Raw genomic sequence first — 17,789 nt, forward strand, 5'->3', positions numbered from 1 at the left:
TTCCTTCATCCAGTCATTCCGAAACTCCTTCTGTTGACCCCCTAATGGATTTTGATGAATACAAAATACTAGAGTATAATTCCATTTATCTTAACAATTTAATTGAGGATTTCATGTATTTTATTAAGAATATTGTTAAGAAACGTCTAGGCAAGTTCTCATGATTTTTAAGGACTTATTGAAGAATTTTTGAGATGAAAGAAAAAGTTCAGGGATAGCCGAGACGTCTCCGGGTTGTCTCAGAGACGTCTCTGGCACAAACAGGAAGAACTGGCACGTCTGGAGACGTCCCTGGCACCTGCCGAGTCGTCCCCGCGATAGCGGAGTCGACTCTCTCAGCAGCGGAGTCGACTCTCTCAGTGGCGGCAGAAAGGCAGTTTTCAAGAGATATGCGCGAGACGTCCCCACCGTACGCGGAGTCGTCCCCGCAAGTAAAAAGCAGACTCTCCGGGTCGTCCCCGGGATAGCGGAGACGGCTCTCTCAGGGTTTTCCAGAAAATGATTTTTTCGGTGATAAAGCAGCGGAGACGTCCCCTGAAAGAGCGGAGTCGACTCTCTCAGGGAATTCCAGAAGACATGTTTTTCGGAGATAAAAAAGCGGAGTCGTCCCCGAGGGAGCGGAGTCGTCCCCATACAGAAAGTGCAAACAAGCCGAGACGTCCCCGTAGAACGCCGAGTCGACCCCAAACAACGTAAAAAGTAAAATCTTGTAGCCGAGACGTCTCTCGTTGAAGCGGAGACGTCTCCGGAGCGCCTGGGATGCGACTGACAACTTTTTGCAGGTTGTTTTGAATTTCAAATCTCTCTAACTTTATCTCTAACGGCTATATTTGCTTTTTGGTCTATAAAAGGGACCACTTAAGTGCTTCTCAACAACTCTTCACCAACCCAAAGCTAGATCATTTAAGAGAGAAGCAAGAGAGAGAGGTTCAAGGAAGTGAGTGCATTCAAGTGAAGAAATCAAGTGCTTTCAAGCTTCCCAAGTGATTTCAAGCTCAACCACTCTCGTGCGCTCGGGATTCAAAGCTCACACTCAAACCTACGCGATCCACATCGGAAGAATCACCATTTCCCACGCTTCCAACGGCAAAAGGATTCTTCCGGGTTCTATTGTTTATCATTGTCTTATTTGCTTATTTAGAGCTTTTTAATCCTTTGTAAAATCTTTCATTGTGGTGCTTGTTCCAGTCAAGGGACTTGGAACAAGGGAAAGGCGTCCCAAGCCTAGGTTAAATTGGGGGTTTTAGGGTTTGTTGTTAGCCCGGTGTAAAACAACGAGTTGGGTAGTGAACTCGCAAAACTACCGTACTGTAATCGTGGATTATAGTGAAAATTCCCAACGGTGCTTTGGGGAGTGGATGTAGGAGCAGTGGAGGCTCCGAACCACTATAAAAGCTTGTGTTTGCGATTGTTTGTCTTCATAGCTTTATTTTCTGTTTAGCTCATACATTTGTGTGTTTTATTTTTAAATAGTCAAAAGTTTTTAAAACACCCAATTCACCCCCCTCTTGGATGACCATCTCTGGGCAACAAGTGGTATCAGAGCGGGTGCTCTGTGTATTTCTTGAAAGACCTAACCGTCTTAGCCAAAGATCTAGATGGCAACACCCTTTACAATGTTCCTGCCGAGGGGCAAGCAACCAATAGACCTCCACTCTTCAATGGGACAAATTATACCTATTGGAAGACTAGAATGAGAATCTTCATTCAAGCACAAGACTATGCCTTGTGGAGGGTTATAGTCAAGGGACCACAAGAACCATCACACGTGGTTAATGGCACTCGAGTTCCCAAACCTGAGGAGGATTGGGATGAGAATGATGATAGGATGGCTCAACTCAATTCTAGAGCCATGAACTCATTATTTTGTTCTTTAGATGTAAATGAGTTTAATAGAGTCTCCACATGTAGTTCCGCTAAGGAAATATGGGATAGGCTTGAAGTTATCCACGAGGGTACAAATCAAATCAAAGAGTCCAAAGTGAACATTCTAGTTCACAAATATGAGTTGTTTAAGATGGAACCCAATGAAACCATCACATGCATGTTTACACGCTTTACCGATATAATTAATGGTCTAAAGAGTTTGGGTAAATCTTATACTAACCCGGAACTTGTGAGTAAAATTCTCAGGTCTTTGCCAAAAGCATGGGAAGCAAAAGTCACGGCGATCGTAGAAGCCAAAGACCTCAACACCTTGGGGCTAGAACAACTTTTGGGCTCATTAATGACGCATGAGCTCACGATGAAGCAACATGAAGATGATTTGTCAAAGAAGAAGACAATTGCACTCAAGGCTACTTTGAGTGCGTGTGAAGAAGAAAGTAGTGAGAGTGAGGAAGAAAGTGAGGACGAGGACTTGGGTTTGATAGTTAGGAAGTTTAAAAAATTCATGAGGAAAAAGAAACCCTTCCCTAAGAAAAGGTTTGGAGGGAGAAATGATTGGGAAAAAGAAAAAGAAAAAGAAAGAGACCCAATCATATGCTATGACTGCAAGAGACCGGGACACATTCGTTCCGAATGCCCTCAACAAAAGAAGTATTTTGGAAAGAAGAAGAAGAAGGCATTGAAGGCAACATGGGATGATAGTGACACATTATCCTCCGAGGAAGAGAAGGAAGAGACCGCCAATTTATGCTTCATGGCGTTCGAAGACGACGAGGTATGTCAAAATCCAACTATAAATTTTACTTTAGAAGAATTATATGAAGCTTTTCAAGAACTTATGGGTGATTGTAGTATGTTAGGAGCAAAAAATAAAGAATTAAAAGCCTCCAATCAAAAACTGAAGGAAGATATTGAAAACCTATTAATTGAAAAGGAGAGCGTTAAAAATATTAACACTACTAACCTAGAAATCAAAAATTCAAAACTTAGCATTGAAAATGAAAAGGCAAAAACACTAATTAAGGAATTAAATCTAAAAATAAAATTCCTACTCGATAATAATACCTCACTTGCACAAAATGTTGAATCTCTTAAAAAAGATAAGGAAGAACTAGTTAAAGAAAATTTGAATCTTAAGAATGAGGTACATAAGTACAAACCAATTGTTGAAAGATTCACACAAAGCTCTGAAAAATTAAATCTTATTCTTTCAAATCAAAGAGCTGTTTTCAATAAAGCCGGATTAGGATATAAAACTAACAAACAACAAAAATATCTAAAGAATTTCTTTGTAAAAGCAAAAAATGTAAAAACTGAAAAACCTACATGCTTTCATTGTGGAAAGAATGGACATAAAGCCTACTCTTGTATTCAAAGAAAGATCCAAACTAACAAGAGTACATTTGTGAACGCTAAAAACATAACTAAAGTATGGGTGCCTAAGGGAACCAACCACACTAACCACGAAGGACCCAAGAAAACTTGGGTACCTAAGAGCTTCACATGATCTTGTTGCAGGTATGCCTTGCAGCCGGGAATAAAAAGAGAATGTGGTATCTTGATAGTGGTTGCTCAAGGCATATGACCGGTGACAAGAGTCTCTTCGTCACCTTGGAATCAAAAGAAGGAGGAGTAGTCACATTTGGAGATAATGCTAAAGGCCGAATCATTGGTGTTGGTAAAATCTCCATATCACCCTCCTCATTTATTGATAATGTATTGTTAGTTAATGGACTAAAACATAACTTATTAAGTATAAGTCAATTTTGTGACAAGGGCTTTAAAGTGTCATTTGAATCATCACTATGCATAATTAGTAGTCCAATTGACAATGAGATCATACTCACAGGACATAGGTATGGAAATGTTTACATGGTAGATCTTGATGATCTCACCATGAAGGATGGCCAATGTCTTGTAGCCATGAATCCCAAAGTCAATGAGACTAGTTGGTTGTGGCATCGTAGATTAGGGCATGCTAGCATGGATCTAATCTCTAAATTAATTACAAAGGATCTAGTTAAAGGACTACCAAAAATAGACTTTGAAAAGAATAAAATTTGTGCTGCATGTCAATTAGGGAAATAAACAAGAAATTCTTTCAAGTCTAAGAACATAGTCTCAACAACAAAACCCTTGGAACTAATTCACATGGACTTGTTTGGACCCACTAGAACTGCTAGTCTAGGGGGTAAGAAATTTGGTCTTGTAATTGTTGATGATTTTTCACGTTTTACATGGGTTTCATTTCTTGCACATAAAGATGAGTCCTTTCCCGCTTTTATCAAGTTTCATAATAGAGTTTCGAATGAACTCAATCTTAAACTAAAAGCAATTAGGAGTGATCATGGTACCGAGTTTGAAAATCAGCACTTTGAAAAGTTTTGTGACGAAAATGGTATCAATCATAATTTCTCGGCACCTAGGACACCCCAACAAAATGGGGTGGTAGAGAGGAAGAATCGCACACTAGCAGATATGGCTCGTACCATGTTGTGCGAATCGGATCTACCAAAATATTTCTGGGCTGAAGCAATAAATACTGCATGTCACATTTTGAACCGTGCATTAGTTAGATCCATCTTGAAGAAAACACCTTATGAGTTAATAAAAGGTAAGAAACCAAATATAAGCTATTTTCATGTTTTCGGTTGTCGATGCTTTATTTTAAATAATGGAAAGGACAATCTAAGCAAATTTAGTGCTAAATCAGATGAGGGGATCTTCTTAGGTTATTCCTCATCCAGTAGAGCATACAGGGTCTTCAACAAGAGAACTCTCGTTGTTGAAGAATCCATTCATGTTGTTTTTGATGAAGCTAATGGAGATTCTTCTAGAAAAGAAGAAGATGGTGATGCAGGTATACTTGAAGACCGAATGAAGGAATTCTCCATACAAGACAAACAACATGAGGATGAGATCAAAAAAGATACAAATCAGCAAGATGAAGAAGATCAACCTCCATCAAGAAATCAAGATCTTCCTAAGGAATGGAGGTATGCACATGGTCATCCAAAGGATCTAATCCTTGGTGATCCTTCACAAGGTATAAGAACTAGATCCTCTCTAAGAAATACTAGTAATTGTCTTGCTTTCGTTTCACAAATAGAGCCTAAATCACTAGAAGAAGCTGAAAAAGATGATAATTGGATGAATGCTATGCAAGAGGAATTAAACCAATTTGAAAGAAATGAAGTTTGGACTTTAATGAAAAGACCCCCTAATGTTTCAATTATAGGCACCAAGTGGGTGTATAGAAATAAACTAGATGAAGATGGAATAGTAATAAGAAACAAAGCTAGGCTAGTGGCCAAAGGATATAATCAGGAGGAAGGAATAGATTTTGATGAAACTTTTGCTCCTGTTGCTAGGTTAGAGGCTATTAGACTACTTTTGGCATATGCATGCTTCATGGATTTTAAACTCTATCAAATGGATGTAAAAAGTGCATTTTTAAATGGGTATATAATGGAGGAAGTTTATGTAGAACAACCTCCAGGTTTTGAAAATCACTTACATCCAGATTATGTGTATAAATTGCATAAAGCATTGTATGGACTTAAGCAAGCCCCTAGGGCATGGTATGAAAGATTAAGTAATTTCCTAATTGAAAACAAATTTAAGAGAGGAAATGTAGACAAAACCCTCTTGATTAAAAGAAAAGAAAATGACTTATTGCTTGTACAAATTTATGTGGATGATATAATTTTTGGTGCTACTAATGATAGTCTTTGTCAAGAGTTTGCCAAGCTTATGCAGGGAGAATTTGAAATGAGCATGATGGGTGAGCTCAACTTCTTCCTTGGGCTACAAATAAAACAATCAGAGGAAGGCATCTTCATCAGTCAGTCCAAATACATCAAGGAAATGTTGGAAAAATTCAAGATGAAGGATGCAAAGGAAATCAGCACACCCATGGGCTCAAGTTGCAAGCTTGACAAAGATGAAAAAGGTAAAGGTATAGACTGCAAATTGTACAGAGGTATGATAGGCTCTCTACTTTACCTTACTGCTAGTAGACCAGATATATTATTCAGTGTTTGTATGTGTGCTAGATACCAAGCATGTCCTAAGGAATCACACTTGCAAGCTGTTAAGAGAATTTTTAGATATCTAGTAGGAACATCTAATGTAGGCTTATGGTATTCTAAACAATCTGACATAAATTTAATTGCTTATTCCGATGCTGATTTTGCCGGGTGCAAACTCGACAGAAAAAGCACAAGTGGCACATGTCAATTCTTGGGTGCTAATTTGGTTTCTTGGTTTAGCAAGAAACAAAATTCAGTTGCCTTGTCCACAGCTGAGGCTGAGTACATAGCAGCTGGAAGCTGTTGTGCCCAAGTTCTTTGGATTAAGCAACAACTTGAAGACTTCGGTATCAAAATGGATAATATACCAATTAAGTGTGATAATACAAGTGCAATTAATTTAACAAAAAATCCTGTCCAACACTCTAAGTCAAAGCATATAGAGATTAGGCATCATTTCATTAGGGATCATGTGCTGAAAAATGATGTGATGATTGAATATGTATGCACTGAAAATCAATTGGCCGATATCTTTACAAAGCCCCTTTGTAAAGATAGATTCAACTTCTTAAGGAATGCCTTGAGCTTGTATGATCCTAGCAAATGAATTGAACTTGTATTGCATTGCTTTGCTACTCAAACTAGTTATCCACCTCAAGGTGAACATAAGTGAAAACATGAATTCATCTAAGCTAAATGACGAACTGTTTGACTTTCCGGAGGATGGTTACCCTCCCTTGGACTCTTCATGGAGATATTTTCAGAGCCTATTTCATAGGTATTCGAAATTTGGTCAAACATTCCTCATTTCAATATTAATAATTCAAAAATCATTATCAAATTATTATAGGATGTATTATTAAAGGGGAGGATCACAAACAAATTCACTCTGAGTTTATCAAAAGAGATCATGTTGATTAGGATGATTAAACAAAAAATTGGGAAAAGATAGAATTCAGTCTGAAATTTTTTAGTGCCGGAGACGTCTCTGGCAAATCGCAGAGACGTCCCCCCAGGCGAGACGTCTCGCCTTAGTCGCGGAGACGTCTCGGGGACCGAACTAGATTTTTTAAAATAGGTGAAACAGCTCGAGCCGACCCGAGCTATCTTCTTTCATCCCCGACCAAAACAAAAAAAAACCTAGCCTCCATTTGCTCTCCACCTCAAACCCTAGCCTCCATTTGATCTCCATCACAAACCCTAGAATCCATGGCACCAAAGAAGGCTAGACGGACCGGTGGAAGGCGACCTAGGGCAGCGGCCGACGGTGAGGAACGGAGGGAAGAACCTTCCGCGCCGTCTCCTCCGGTTGCTCCGCCAACCACGACCATTTCCTGTGCAAATCGCACAGTGACGACCGGGAGGTACATAGATTTTACATTCCTAGATAGTGAGGGATTCTCTATTGGAGAGAGACTCCGAGCCCAAGGGTGGGAGCACCTTTGCACCCTCAATACCTCGACCTACCCCGGCCTAGTTAGAGAACTTTTTAGCAATATGGCCTTAGGGGACCTAGGGTACACTGCATATGTCCGGGGGACATTAGCAGAAATCAATGAGGATGTCCTATCCACTGTTTTACAAATTCCTAAGGACGGTGAGGCTCCAACCTCACATCCTCAAAGGAAAATAGTCCTAAATTTACTTTTAGGACGAGAGGACTGCGGCCCTCTTGATGTAATCAATTCCCAAGACCTAAATGCAGAAATGAGACTTCTTTTAAGTATTGTCAACCGGATCTTGTTTCCTAAAACCGGTCGCTTCGATTTTGTTTCGGAGCGAGACTTAGTTATTATGCATCATATCCTACTAGGGATTCCTCTAAACCTTCCTAGACTGATGTTGAACTACATTGCACTATGTCATAGGTATTCTAGGTTTAGTATACCCTATGGCATGATATTTACTCTAGTATTCAAACACTTCAAAGTTCCCATTCCAACAAATGAGCCTGCAAAACCCTTGAGAAACACCGACTATTATAATGAGAGCACAATGCGAAGAATGGAGTTCAACAAAGTAGATGGGTCGTGGGTCAAGGTACCAAAGAGAAAAGCCCAAATCCTAGAGCCTGAGATCCCACATCACGACTCTGACCATCACTCTCCTCCACCTAGCCACGTGGATTTCCCTGATATACCCTCCAGCTCAGCTGGACCTTCCACATCCATGCCACCACCTCCTCCAGTCAGTGGGCCTTCCTTCCTATCAGAGGATCAGATGCGCACCTTAGCATCTGTCATTTGCCAGCAGATGAGGGAGGAGATGAGATCCATGATCTCCACTGAGTTGGCCCCCACCAGAGCTTCACATGAAGGGCTTCTACAAGAGCTGAAGGAAGTTAGAGCTCAAATTGAACCTACAACGCAAGAAATAATTGGTGTGAGTGCCACCCAAACCTGCAGGTCAATTGAGCTCAAGGACAGCTTGAAGACCATTTCCAAGAGTCTCAAAGAGTTGACAAGCCCAGGAGGCAACGTGGGCACCTTGGTTGCCCAACTCAGAGAAAGAATTGAAATGGCAACCATAGAATTTGAAGCACTTGTGGCAGCCTTCCACAAGTCACAGGGAGATCAATTTAAGACCCTAATGGATTCCATCAATGCATTCATAGATGCAGCTTGTAAGGTTTACGAGCAACGTCGCCGATGAGGGACATCTTGTAGGATCTTCTTTTTGTAAACCCTAGGATATTTTGAAACACTTTTTATATTAGAAATCAATACCTGTAATGATTTCTTCTTTTGACTATGTACTGACTTCAAAGGCTTACAATGACATATGAATGGAATACAATTTCTTTTGAACACTCTGTGTACATATCTAACTCTATGTATGTGATTGAGTATGTGGTTCTGTGTTGTGCCATAAAAATTCATAACATACCTTAAGTGGTCAAATTTGACACAATTTATCAATGCATATGAAACAGGGAGAGCACAACTTGAATTAAAGTATACTTTAAGCACCTAAGGATAATTTGTCCCCTTCATTGTTGATGACAAGAAGGGGGAGTAGGTATATAGATAGGGGGAGGAGTAGAACCAATATGGATACATTGGAAATATGGATACATTGGAATGCAAAATACAAAAGGGGGAGGAGTAGAACCAATATGGATACATTGGAATGCAAAATACAAAATTCATGCTTAAAAGTTAAATTAGAAGAGATAAAATTGAAGAATATTAGCCTTAAGATAATTGCCCTTCTGGAAAAGAAAGGGGGAGTCAAAAAGAACTTAGCTTTCAATTATCTTTAGCATCAATATTTCATTTTAACTTGATTCAAATTCAGTTGATATGCTAAAATTACTTAAGAGCTATAAAGATCAATCTTATGCATAAGGAAAGAACTGAAAATTGAATATTTTGAGTTATGCACATTGTATCTAGTTCCAATCAAAACATTATACTTATACATCTGATCAAATACTGTGTATATATTTAAATTTCGAATTTTGCATATACTCAGTGTTTTGTCATCATCAAAAAGGGGGAGATTGTTGACCCCCTAATGGATTTTGATGAATACAAAACACTAGAGTATAATTCCATTTATCTTAACAATTTAATTGAGGATTTCATGTATTTTATTAAGAATATTGTTAAGAAACGTCTAGGCAAGTTCCCATGATTTTTAAGGACTTATTGAAGAATTTTTGAGATGAAAGAAAAAGTTCAGGGACAGCCGAGACGTCTCCGGGTTGTCTCAGAGACGTCTCTGGCACAAACAGGAAGAATTGACACGTCTGGAGACGTCCCCGCACCTGCCGAGTCGTCCCCGCGATAGCGGAGTCGACTCTCTCAGCAGCGGAGTCGACTCTCTCAGTGGCGGCAGAAAGGCAGTTTTCAAGAGATATGCGCGAGACGTCCCCACCGTACGCGGAGTCGTCCCCGCAAGTAAAAAGCAGACTCTCCGGGTCGTCCCCGGGATAGCGGAGACGGCTCTCTCAGGGTTTTCCAGAAAATGATTTTTTCGGTGATAAAGCAGCGGAGACGTCCCCTGAAAGAGCGGAGTCGACTCTCTCAGGAAATTCCAGAAGACATATTTTTCGGAGATAAAGAAGCGGAGTCGTCCCCGAGGGAGCGGAGTCGTCCCCATGCAGAAAGTGCAAACAAGCCGAGACGTCCCCGTAGAACGCCGAGTCGACCCCAAACAACGTAAAAAGTAAAATCTTGTAGCCGAGACGTCTCTCGTTGAAGCGGAGACGTCTCCGGAGCGCCTGGGATGCGACTGACAACTTTTTGCAGGTTGTTTTGAATTTCAAATCTCTCTAACTTTATCTCTAACGGCTATATTTGCTTTTTGGTCTATAAAAGGGACCACTTAAGTGCTTCTCAACAACTCTTCACTAACCCAAAGCTAGATCATTTAAGAGAGAAGCAAGAGAGAGAGGTTCAAGGAAGTGAGTGCATTCAAGTGAAGAAATCAAGTGCTTTCAAGCTTCCCAAGTGATTTCAAGCTCAACCACTCTCGTGCGCTCGGGATTCAAAGCTCACACTCAAACCTACGCGATCCACATCGGAAGAATCACCATTTCCCACGCTTCCAACGACAAAAGGATTCTTCCGGGTTCTATTGTTTATTATTGTCTTATTTGCTTATTTAGAGCTTTTTAATCCTTTGTAAAATCTTTCATTGTGGTGCTTGTTCCAGTCAAGGGACTTGGAACAAGGGAAAGGCGTCCCAAGCCTAGGTTAAATTGGGAGTTTTAGGGTTTGTTGTTAGCCCGGTGTAAAACAACGAGTTGGGTAGTGAACTCGCAAAACTACCGTACTGTAATCGTGGATTATAGTGAAAATTCCCAACGGTGCTTTGGGGAGTGGATGTAGGAGCAGTGGAGGCTCCGAACCACTATAAAAGCTTATGTTTGCGATTGTTTGTCTTCATAGCTTTATTTTCTGTTTAGCTCATACATTTGTGTGTTTTATTTTTAAATAGTCAAAAGTTTTTAAAACACCCAATTCACCCCCCTCTTGGGTGACCATCTCTGGGCAACACCTTCACCTCTTCTTCTGCCTGCATCACGTCCGTTACCTCTTCCGTGCGTGATCCCAGCAGCTACAAAGAGCCCTTGATCCAGTGATTCTTCCTCGCAGTCACCACATGATCCAACCTGCACCGCGCCCGTGATCAGCCCGAATTAGCGCCCCTAATGCAGCTTCTTCTGCCCGTTCCTCGCCATCAAGGAGTTGCTCCAGCCCTGCATCCAAGGATCACGCGTCCGATTCAGCCATTTGCATTCCGTCCCAGCAATCACGCATCCTCCCCCTCTCCATGCTTCAAGGGTAGGGTTGATCTATAAAAGTGGGAGGAGAGAAGAAAACAGGGGGGAGCTCTGCTTTGGAAAAGAAGAAGGAGGAGGCCATCGGCTGGGAGAAGTGCTCGGTTGGGCCAAAAATCAAAACAGGAGAGGAAGCTCTGTTTTGGGGAAGAAAAGAAAAAGAAAAAAGAGAGAGTATTTTATTGGTTTTGGTTTGAGTTTTATGAGAGTAATGTGTTTTTTTTTTTTTTAGTTTGAGTTTTAATTGAAAGTCTTATGTTGAGAGGTTTTGTTTTAAGTTTTAATTTAGAGAGTTTTATTTTGGTGGAGAGTTTTACTTTTAAGATTATTTATTTATGCTGCAATTTTAATTTTTTTTATGCAATACATTAAATCTTTTTTTATGCAATTCATATTCGCTTCAATCTTCTTAGTTTCATCCATTTTAATTTATGCCAAAGCTCTTCTTTGATTAATTAAATATATAAATGCTTTTCGAATCTAAGTACCTGTCTTTTAGTTAGTTTCAATTAGAAAATATTCTCTGGTAGACCAGAGAATCATTCAACATCTCCGACGTCAGATTTTTCTTTTGATTCAAAACTCGATTTTGAATCCGAGTGAATGTTTTAATTTTTATGCAACTCCAATCGCCTCCTTGTGGATCGACCTCTTACGACCACTATTCTTCGAGTAGAAAAGGTAAGAGTATAATTAAATTAAACTTTGTTTGTCGGTTCTAACAATGATCTGTTTAGCGTATTTTTAGGTAAACAGAAATTCGACAACATTTATGCTATATACTTGAAATCATGTTTATGAAATCTTCATAATTAATCATGCATGCATGATTGGTTATGACTTGTTTTATCATAATGTACCATGAAATTTTTTATTTTGCAATGGAGGTTATTTTCTCTAAATGATGTATTAGTTTATGTAAAACATATGCTTGATCCGATAAAATAGTATAAGGTTTACTTACTAAGCTGTATAGCTCATATCTCCTTTTATTTTTCTTCCAAATGAATAAGATTACTAAGAATGAAGATTGGTTCAGACTTTGAGTTCGTGCAAGCAAGCTTCGAGATTTTGTAGCGGTAATATAGTTCTTAAATTGATTATGAATTTGTAGTTTATGATTTTCTGAATTTTGAAGTTATAAATTTTAGAATTTAAATTTAGATTTAATTGCTCTAAATAGATATTTATTTAATTATTTAATGGATGATGAATTTGGACCCTTTGTTATTTTTTACTTAAGATAGAAGTTTATTTATATTTACTATTTCTAGCTTCATGTTATCATGGATGGTACTCTACAGTAGCATGGTGTTATATCCTGAATTTGGGGTGTGACAAGCATTGCACTCAAATCAAGAAAGAAAAATGTGGCTCTTATCACATGTAATATGTTTTGTTTCATGTGCAGTTATAGCATTGTTTTTAAGCTACTATTTATGTAATGTCTTTAGAATGGCATATGATTGCAAACACAAATATTAAATGAGGCATATCAAGGCCATTACTATTACCACTTTTGAACATCTACTATACTCAGCCTATTTTTATGTATTTTTTATTATTGAGCACTCTGAATTATATATGGCAGGCTTTACATTGTTCTATAAAATCTTTCTTTAGATCTCCAAGATATGCACCTATTACATAATATTCTAAATATATATTTCCACTTCATTCAACCAAATCTAATTCTATTATATACTCACTATAGACTTTCATGATCTTGCATATAGAGCATGATATCACTAAGTGAAGGTTCGCAAGGTACCATTACCTATTGCGTGATATCCTAGTCCAAAGGTATATTTTAAGCATTTTATATAATTTTTAAAATTTTGAATAATATAAAGAATTGTTGGAATTCTGAACTATATTTTTATTTTAAAATTTTATTTTGATTAAAAATTTATATTATTTCTTTTATTTTTTATAGGGATATCTCTGCGAGATGTATCTCCTAAGTTATTATACCAAGAAGTACATCCTTTCTTTCTAAGGCAGGTTTCAATGAAAGGGCATTTTCTTTTATTAAAGAGATGCATGAAGAGATGCTTCCAAAGCATCATATCTCTTGGCTTTGTACCCTTTCCTAAATTAGAGTAATGCTTCTAATCCCAACTACCTTTAAGTAAATTATTTATATCAAAAGCTTTTGAAAGCCAACAAAGTTCCTAAACTTTCAAACCACAGGCTTTGCGCTCATGCACCAAACAAACGTAGTGGGCCTTACCAAGTTTGCTGTGATTAATTATCAAAAAACAAAGAGATTCATCTTTAATCTAAAAGAAACAAAATACTAAGTGAGCACAGAAATTTCACACGATCAAGTTAAAATGCTCTTATCATTTGTATGGTTGTGCGAATGAGTCAGAAGGACGAACCTCCATGGTACAAACATACCTCAGTATATATTTATAAATGATCAAAGAGTAATAGGATTGGGTCTGGTAGCACATCTTTTATGATCATTAGCCATTAGCGGCAAGTGGGTAAGGCAGGGCCAAGAGGAGCATTGGCCTAACCTCTATTATTCCTTGTTCTTTAATTATGGGCTAGGCTAATCGGGTCTAGACGAGGACACGATGTCGCTTATTACATATACAGTATTTCAAACAGACCATGATTTTGTTCCAAATACAATTTATAATGTCTAAGACTTCATGAATACTTTCATTAATTGTGCTATGTATCAAACATTTTATGTACAATATCGTTATGTAATAATATTATACAACAAGTATAGTAAGTTCCGTTAAAAGATTTAACCATTTGACCATTTGGTCAATACTTTTTTTTTCCAGGTATATGGTGCAAAATGTGACCTCTCAGGAACCTCTACTAGAGGAGAGATATGCCAACTAACTACTCACATAGTATGTAATTATATATAAAAAAAAATATAAAAACCAATGGATTGTTTATCTTAAAAATATATATAACAAATACCACTCCCAAATGGTAGGAACATATCAAATATCTATGACTACAATTGGGTGCAAGTATGTTGTATGCCCTGTTTGAGATTGTTTTTGGAGGGGCCAGAAGTACTTTCCAGAGCCAGAAGTGTATTTATAGGTGATATATGGGTATTTGGTAAAAAATTCAAAACAACCTTTTGGTCCTCCTAAAAGCCAAAACATCTCTCCTTTGCAAAAGCTCCAATTTGGAGTTTTTTCCTAAATAGGTTTTCTAAAACCCGTCGGCAAGCTGTTTATATGGCCGAAGTAACTCTCATATTATGTATTATGATAATATTATAGTATTATACTATGTAATAATAATCAAAATACTTTATATCAAAAATATTGTAACATAATTATTAACCAGTAAAACATACATTAATGTATGTTATATCATATTATTATTGTATTATTATAATAATATAATCTAATATATTATTATATTATTATACTGTACTATACAATATTGTATCATGGTACATTATATTATATTATAGTATAGTATAGTATAGGATATTAAATTATGACAATACTACGTTTCTATCGTTACTATGTCATAATAATCATATTTTAATATTATAATATTATTATATTCCTTTAATACTATACTATTACATTAAAGTATTATATTGTTGTAACATTATACTATTCAAAATAACAAATTTATACTTTGTAATAATAGTTCATGATGGTACAAAGAGGATAAAAATTAAAAGCACTATGCAATATCTTTTATTTTTATTTCTCATACTAAAAACATTAATTCAATTTGGTCGTTGATAGATGAAAAGTTTCACGACATTTTAGAAATCAATGTCATGGACATTTTAAAGTCTGGCATATTCATTTATATTATTTTAATTTATTAGACTACGAAAAATAAAATAATATTATTATTTTGTTGTCGTTGCTGCTATTGCTATCGTATGTTATTTGATGTTATCATGGCTCCTTGTACTTCTCATAATCATCTATTATAATAGCAAAGTATCTGATGACAACTTTGTAAGATGGTTGTCATTCACATGCCACAATCTTGTGAAAGCCCTGATTTGGACCTAGCAACCATGACTTTAACATGTGAATTCCACCATGGATACTTCTAATGAGAACCAGCATCAATTTTGACTTTGGTGTCAAGATTATTTGATTCATCTTCTATATAGGTTGACACCGACATGTGCTTTGTTATTCTTATTGGCTATTAAATCCAGCTCCCATCCTCTCCTCTATGTTTGGGACCAGCAATGGTATTGTTCAGAAAACTAAATTATGCCTACAATCATATATTGTTGGTTGACCACCAAGTGCAATTATAAGCTTTTGTTCAATTAGACTACAGTACTCCACCTGCATCGCAACTTATAAGAAGTCATTTAACAATTTAGTTGATGGGAAGCTATCACTGGATTTGTTTGAATGATCTGCAATTGGGTAGAATTATTGTTTGAACAAGTCACCAACTATGACCAAATTAAAGTATATGCAGAAGAAGATCATAGCCGCCTTTTCGAGCAAACAGATCCCCTTGGTTAGCATTGTACAGATTTCAATTTAAATAATATTATGTTTGTAAAGTATTATTTGCCTAAAAACATATTTCTTATTTCATTTCATTTACTAAAAACTAGTCTTTGAGATAAAATGATTGAATCAGACTAAATATATTTTAAATGGATGAACAGATTAAACAATTTTAAATGAACCAAGCAGCACTTAAATGGATTACGTTATGATCGCATCAACTTGATCCAAATATTAAATGGGTCGAAACAGATTAAATGAATCAGGATTCTAAACTTGAGCATGACCTATTTATTAATAAAAGGACTAAGCGAGATTGCCCCACTTACGATATGGATCCATTTATGCCAAATCTATTATCCTGACTTTATTGCAGCTCTGGATGATGGGTGGGTTCTTAAATTTTCACATCCACATGAACATATGCGCTTATAAATGGAATTGCTCACAAAATATCGCTTTCATCGGACATTTTATTTGAATTAGCTAGATACCACTTGCCACGTCATGCTTATTTCACCGATTCTATGTGATAATTGGTCATTGACCAAGAAAACACAGAATCTTAAGGGGTGTCACTTACGTTATGCCTAGCACCAATTCCAAATCATGTTAGATTGATGAATGGAGAGAAGAAGGTGATCAATAGCAATGCTTGGTTTTATTTTAACCCTTCAAAAATACGCTCATTTTCAAAAGTATTAAATAAATGTATTATTATACTCTTACTTTTATTTTAGAAATTATTAATTTTTTATAATTTACTTATTTATTTATTTGTTTGTTTGTTTCTTATTATTTGTCCATTTAAAGTAATAGATATTATGTTCCTAACAACTCACAAGCGTAGTCATTTTCACTATAGCTGCATCCTGTACTGCTCATCAAAAGACAAAGAAGAAGAAGAAAAAAAAAATGGCAACAAAGCAATCGCGGATGTACTAATCAATAGGATGAAGGTACACGTCGTTAAGTATCGAGAAACCGTGCATCGAACGGTCCAGATCACGAGTTTAATAATCTGTACGGCAGTGATGTTTTCTTAACCAGCACCACCCACCTTCCGCGGCTCACCGGAACGAGGTGGACGCCACAAGCAGTAAGCGCGCGCGCCAAAGGGTGCAATCCGTGATCCGATCCGTATATTTCTCTGTTGACCGCGGATCCTTCCACTTTAATTTAAAGCAAACTAATAAACGCACCTCCCAATTTTACCAATGCACCCTATTTTACATCACCAACTGAGAACGACTGACAATTTGTTTATCTGGTGTGTGTTTAACTGGATTACAGGACTTAGAGGACGACGTCGGGTCACCGAAGGGCGAGACATTTTCCCATGATAGTGATTTGGTGGCAGTCTCGTAATTTCACCAAACCGACCAGGGGCAATCTCAACTTTTTCTTCTTTTTTACGGAACCCGACACGTTTCGAGTTTTGAAAAGTTCTTATCCGCTGCCCGTCCACTGTTGTTGACATGTTATCGATCCAGTCTTATACGGAAAAAAAAAGAAAGGGAAGTAGCGTTTGTTACGTTCACCAAATTATTGCACCCACTCGTTAGGACACACGTGCTTAAATGGGCAAGGGTGGGGCCATCGGGTTAGCAGCGTGGGTTTGAGCTGGGTGTCGAGGTAGTATTGGTGTGTTTAGAAGTCGCAAGAAATGAAAGAGAGGATGATAGGGGACGTGTACCAGCGAGCAGTGGGGAATACGGCTGGCTCGCGTGGATTAATCTCGAAGTCTCCTCCGATCTCGCTCTTACCGTGGTTAAACCTGGGAATTGCTTGCCAGAAATGGCAAAAGAAAAGTTTTGCCATCTCCCTCCCTCCTTCTCCTGCCTTCTCCTAAGGCGGACGAGGGGATTCAAGGGATTCTCGCTCTCTCCCTTCCTCCCTTCCTCTCTCTTCCTGGAAGATTTATGTCTTCATCGTTTATTCCTTCATAGTGAACGGATCTGAAAAGTAGTTTCCAAGATTTCTATGAAAAAAATCGTGGATTTTGTTCGATTTTACCCGGGTTTCGCTGTCTATTTTCTTGATCTCCCGTCTGAGACGATTTCATTTCAAGGAATCACCAGTTATTTTTATTAGATC

Source organism: Phoenix dactylifera, chromosome 10, assembly GCF_009389715.1.
Source record: "Phoenix dactylifera cultivar Barhee BC4 chromosome 10, palm_55x_up_171113_PBpolish2nd_filt_p, whole genome shotgun sequence".
Classification (NCBI taxonomy): Eukaryota; Viridiplantae; Streptophyta; class Magnoliopsida; order Arecales; family Arecaceae; genus Phoenix; species Phoenix dactylifera.